Below are 6,000 nucleotides of genomic sequence, written 5' to 3'. Positions count from 1 at the left end.
GCAGTTAAGCACTGCCACATATGCAATGTCTAGTGAAAACTAAAGCTGAAATTTCTGCCTCACCCTAATGGAGCTTCCCGTTTAATAAGTCATAAAATCTATTTCTAGAATCAACAGTTAATACTGAAAAGCGATGTGTTTTTGATAAACATTTACATGGTAAACTACATGTCTAAAAGCACATCTAGGTACTGATCTTTTGGATGAAAATAAATCCAGTTTGTTGTTGTTGTTGTTGCTTGATAAGAATACATTAGAGAGAATCTGGAAAGCTTAGTCAAAATGGCTTGGTAGCACTTTTAGTCAAACAACCACAATATTGAGAATAGTGTAACCTTAGTCAAATTGCTTAACTCTTCTGTACTTCCTTTTAAAAAGTGTGCATGGGAGGGAGGGTGCAGGGCACAGAGGGAAACCAAAGTCTCTTGTCTAATGAAATGACTGTCAAGTTCAATGTGTAACTTCATAAAATGCATTCAGATAAGGGCAGAGGCAAAAGTCAGGTCAGGAACATTACCAAGTTTTCAGTTCTTATTGCAGATGCACAAACCAGGAATTGAAGCCAGGCAATTGCAAAAATGATTCCAGATCTGCATGGTAACAATTTAGACTGACTTCCACTCCTGCCTGAAATTTAGCAGCAGAGGAAGTTCTTTTCCTGGCTGTCTGCCTTCACCCTGCCTCCCCCATCACTCCATACCTCGGGCAGCTCACTCCCCACATCTGTTTCCAAGCCCTAGAAGTAGGGTCACAGCATGGTGCAATAAGCAGCATTAGCAGGCAGCATGAATCAGTGGTAAATCTTTGATTTTAATTCCTTGCCTCTTTTGGGGAGGAAGTGTGGTCTAGTGGTTAGCCCACTAAGAAAAAAAAAAAAATAGCAGATAAAAGGCAAAATGCCTGGTCTTCTTCACCCCCCTGTTCTATTCTTGGTGGGACACTCTGCCCATCAAACATACATTTGTTTTTCCAACTTTTGCTCTACATTTTTTCCTGAACTGACATAATCATAAGACTCACTTGGGAAAGTTGTTAAGTGATTCCTGAGACCCATTGGAGACTCTCTCAAGGCAAGTCCTAGGAATCTCTATTGTTAACAAGTACTATAAATAAGTCTTCATAATCAGACTCAGCTCACTATATGCTGGTTATATATCACAAAAATGATGAGAGAGCATTAAAGGAAACCATAGGAAGAGAACTGAGGTGAAAAGAGCATATCTACTATAGGACTTGCTTTTACAAGCTCATGTGAAAAAGGCGAAGGATGAGGAGTAAAAAGATGTAGATTCTAGTTCTGGCTTTTTGTATCTAGAGCGGTGTGAGCTTGGGCAGGTCAGATAAACTCTCCTGATCACATTTTCAACATTTTTAAAATAAAAGTGATTAGATCATCTCTTTCAGTTCTGTGATTCAATGAATTATTTCTGTGATTTCACAGAAATGCCAAGAAGGATTTAGAAAAATCTCTTTTCCTGAAAATGACAGTGGGTACAGTCACAAAGGTGTGGGCTGGCTTGTTTGGGGATGTGGCCAGACAATGGAAACAAGTGGCAGTGGGAGGTTTGGGGCCAAGGCCACAAGGAGGGTTCTCCCCACAATTCCCCGCCCTCTTGAGGCTCTGCAGCTGGCCTACTTATGCAAAGGCTTTGGCTCCTCTTTCCTTTTTAAAAGCATTTCTGACTCGTACATTCCCCTGAGGAAGAGAGATTCATCGTTTTGTGGAGAACTTGCACATGCTTTCCTGAAAGGAAAAGAGGAGGGAGGAACGGGAGAGCTTGGATGGCTTAGTGAGTGGGCTAAGGTTGCCAAAGAAATGAGTCTCCCTATGTATGATTAACATATACCCATCACGTCGTTAGCTCTGAGTATGCCCAGCTACATCCTTTGTCCCACTTCAACAATGCCTAGAAGTGTGTTCTCATTAGTGAACTGGACACTCGCCTACTCACTGTCTCTGGAGAGTTTGGGCATTCTTCCACCCCAGAACAAGTGGGGAATGAGTTAAGGAGGAGGAGGAGTGAGGCTTGGAAGTCACCAATGAGTCATGATTGTAGGAAAAGGATGTCTTATGAAGCCAACGCAGAACTAGCTTCCTAGAAACATCATGACAGGTCCCATAAAGCCCACGTTTGGTTCTAATTATAACATGCCCACATTTGAGCATTTTTACAGTTTTCCCATGGTAACAACAGGGTTTCTGAGGAAGAAGACTTGAATCAAATGTGCTCTATACTTCTAGTAGTGATAGCCGATTGGACTTATAAAAACCAATTATTTTTACTGTTTTACTAAGGAGATAGCTTTGGCTTGTCTATGCCTATTAACACATCTGTAAACTGGAGTTCAGCACACTGTACTATATAAAAAGGCCAAGATGAGTAACATTTTAAAAATCAGAAAAAATAGAAACCTCAAGTAAGTGGAATTTATTTCTCCCCTCAACTTGAGACAAATGGCAAACTAAAAATAAACAAGGATTTAAAAAGCAACTTTGAAAGAATGCTACAAATGACTTATTTATAGTTCCATTGTCTGTACTTTCTGATCTTATTAAACAATGGCTGCTTTTCCTAGGGACCTTCATAAAGCACAGCCTAGGTCTTTGAAAATCAAGTTAGGTTCAAGTGTGATTTTAGTTATCATACATTGTTTTCTTTTATTCAAAATTCTTTGAAAATTGCTAATTCTAGAAAACTTATTAATGACAACTTTTATTTACATCTCAGTTCTTGATCATTTTAAGCAATTGAAAATTTTATCTATTTATTTATTTAAATTAAGTTTATTGGGGTAACACTGGTTAATGCAATTATATAATTTTCAGGTGTACATTATAATTTAACATCTGTATGTTCTATTGTGTGTTTACCACCCAAAGTCCATTTCTTTCAGCTACCATATATTTGACCCCCTTTACCCCACCTACCTGCCCCCTCCTAACCCACTCCCTACCCTCTGGTAACCACTAGTCTATAGTCCATGTCCATGAGTCTCTGTTTGTTTGTTCTGTTCCTTTGTTGCTCTTAGGTTTATATCCCACATATAAATGATATCATGTGATTTTCAACTTTTTCTGTCTGGTGTATTTTGCTTAGCGTGATTATCTCGAGTTCCATCCATGTTGTTGCAAATGGCTGTATTTCTTCTCTTCTTATTGCTGGAAAATTTTATTTTTATCGATTCATTCTTTTTCCCTTTTCACTAATTAGATACTAGAGACACTAGCCAGAATCTGGGAGGCTAGAGATAAAACTTTTCTTTCTCTAGTAAAACAGATTCAGGTTAGAAATTAACTAGATCTAGGGGAGATCACGAGGGGAAGAGGGATGTCCCAGGCTACCCAGAAGATGAAGCTGAGAAATTGTGTGTGCGCCTGCTTGGAGCTGATGTGGGGATAGTTGGAATTTTTTATTTTTTTACATCTGTAAAAGCTGACATATGTGAAATTTAGAAAAGGAAGAGAGTACTTGCCTATCCATTTGTGCAAGATTATCAAATGAATCTTCACTCTGTAAATCTCAGCAGTTATGAAAGTTGGCATGGTTTTCAAACTCCACCATAGGAAGTAGGAATCGTTTTGGCAATGTTTTGAAATTTTCCAGAAATATGAGAGATTCTCTTTCTGTACAAATAATAATGACCTCGGATTTAGTAACTTCTTAGGAAATGATTAAGACAAAAGATATGTACTTTCCTCAATACTCTATCTTAGTTTCTTCAGATAAATTTTTGGAGTTTTACATGATAAATTCAGAATGTTATTATAGCTTATTTTTATGCTAAATGAAGTAATCTTAATACATACTTGTTTTCTTCTCCATTTTCAGCATAGTTGCTTATTTTTACAATATTTTTCACCACTAACTAGGGTAAAATATGAAATAAAGATCAGTAATGTTTTGAGGAAAGACCCAAATGTATTATGGATATCATAATTGTTAATCAAAGTAATCAGTGGTATCTGGCAAAGTAAAATATAACAGTAACTAATTTTTATATAATTTATATGACTTACTTTGTGCCGGGCACTATTCTAAATACTTTAAAAATTACTAGTAAAGTACTTAATTCTCACGACAACCTATATCTTTATTTTACAAAATTGAGGCACAGAGAGATTACATAACTTGCCTTAGGTTACCAGATAGTATATGGAGGAGCTGGAATACAGCTCTGGCAGTCCATCTCTTGAGTCTGTGTTCTTTTGAAATTAAAACTTAGCCACTAACTCCATCAAGCCCTTTCTACAAAATAGTATGAGGCATATCCTTTTTGTGTCAGTATGAGGAGTTCTTTGGTGTGACTATAGAGTACTGTCTGTGAAATGCTACTTGAATGAGTTGTAAGAAAATAAAAGCCACTAGATGAAATGTTCATCTTCTTTATCAACTAAAATATTGTGCCTTTGAAGTGTCATAAAGGTGCATTTACTGATTATTAGAAACTTATGGTTTGAAAAGGCAAAGGTAATTATTGACATTTGATAAACTTTTATTGTAAAATCACTATCTAAGGAGTATATAAAGATAAATAAGCCATAATATTTACCTTTAATGTGTTTACAGCCTGGATAGGGAGATGGACAGTCACCACAGGATGTGGTAGATGCTTGCAGTAAGTGAAAGAAAAGGATGCTGTGAGGACAGCGGGAGGGGCTCCTAAGCCAGGTAGAGAATTCCAGAATGGCATCTCCAAGAACATGATGCCTGACTGAAATCCTTTATGATTTTTGTTTTCCATTTCCTCATCACTTCTCACCTCTCAAGCACATTTGAATTTATAAGTACTAGCTTTAAGGACATGATCTGTCTTACTTTCTACTTATGTCTTCTTTTTCATTAACCTCTCAGGATAAATTCTGGGATCAATCTGAACAGAAAATGGCTAAGAAGGCTTGGACCCAGATCGCTGATTTCCCAGAATGAATTCTTTGTGCATCGGATGCTCTTCATTTGTTTTGAGACTGGGCTGCCTTACTCCCCTGTGAAGGCAGATTCCTAGTTACTGACCACTTACCTGAGCTGACCCCTAGTGTTGCGCTTCCCTCTGTTTTAGCCTTAGCTTTTTGTTTTCCCATATATTTACGTGATCTGATTTCTACTTCCTTGCTTAGTTCTGTCTCTCTGATCTTTAATTTGTTTTCTTTTGGACTTACTGAGCCACGTTTAGTCAAGGCACTAGCCTTAGATATACTTCTGCCTTTTGGTTCACATACTGGCTCAATGCTTCTTGCCTTACGCACTCGTATATTTCACTATTTCCATTAGGAATCAGAATCTTGGCAGTAGATAGAGCTTAGTGCTAGATACTCAAAAATAGAGCCCAAAGTAAGATCTCGAAGATAAGTGCTCTCTCTTAACCAGAGAACATTTCTGGGAATGATCAAACACCTTTGACCATCAACTGTTATTACATATACACACCTAGCCTTTTGATGAAAAAGGAATGCTTTAGACTCAGGTAGGCAATTTTAGTTGACAGTTATATGCATTCTTTGTTTTAAACAAAATTAATAGTGATATGAATATGCAAGATGATTTCAGATTGCTATCACCAGATGCCCTGAACCCATTGCCAAAACCTGCTGTGAGTTCCGTAGTGGGTATGTTGTTCAAAATTTCTCAATGTGCTTTCTAAAAGAGTTGATTTGGAGACTGAAGAAGGACCCATGGGCCTAAGGTCAAGAGATTGTAAAGTTAGGAAACTGAATATTGATGAAGAATCTTTCAGAAACACACATTTCATATTTCAAGTTTGTGTTCTGAAATTGCTTTCTGCAAAAGTTTTAAAGAAGGAAACAGTTTTTATTTCACAAACATTCCCCACTTAAAAAGCATGTCCTTGCTACAAATAACATTTATTTCCTCAAAATAGAAATACCAGAGAACACTTCCTCAGTGTACCAATCAATTTTATCAAAGTACAAGCATGCTAAATTGCCTTTTCTTCTTTTCCTGCTCTTGAATTGGCTTTATCTCTCTGGAGTCTCCTCCATAG

The sequence above is a fragment of the Pteropus vampyrus genome, unplaced genomic scaffold (assembly GCF_000151845.1).
Source record: "Pteropus vampyrus isolate Shadow unplaced genomic scaffold, Pvam_2.0 Scaffold19, whole genome shotgun sequence".
Taxonomy (NCBI): Eukaryota; Metazoa; Chordata; class Mammalia; order Chiroptera; family Pteropodidae; genus Pteropus; species Pteropus vampyrus.
Note: the sequence above shows the minus strand (reverse complement) of the source record.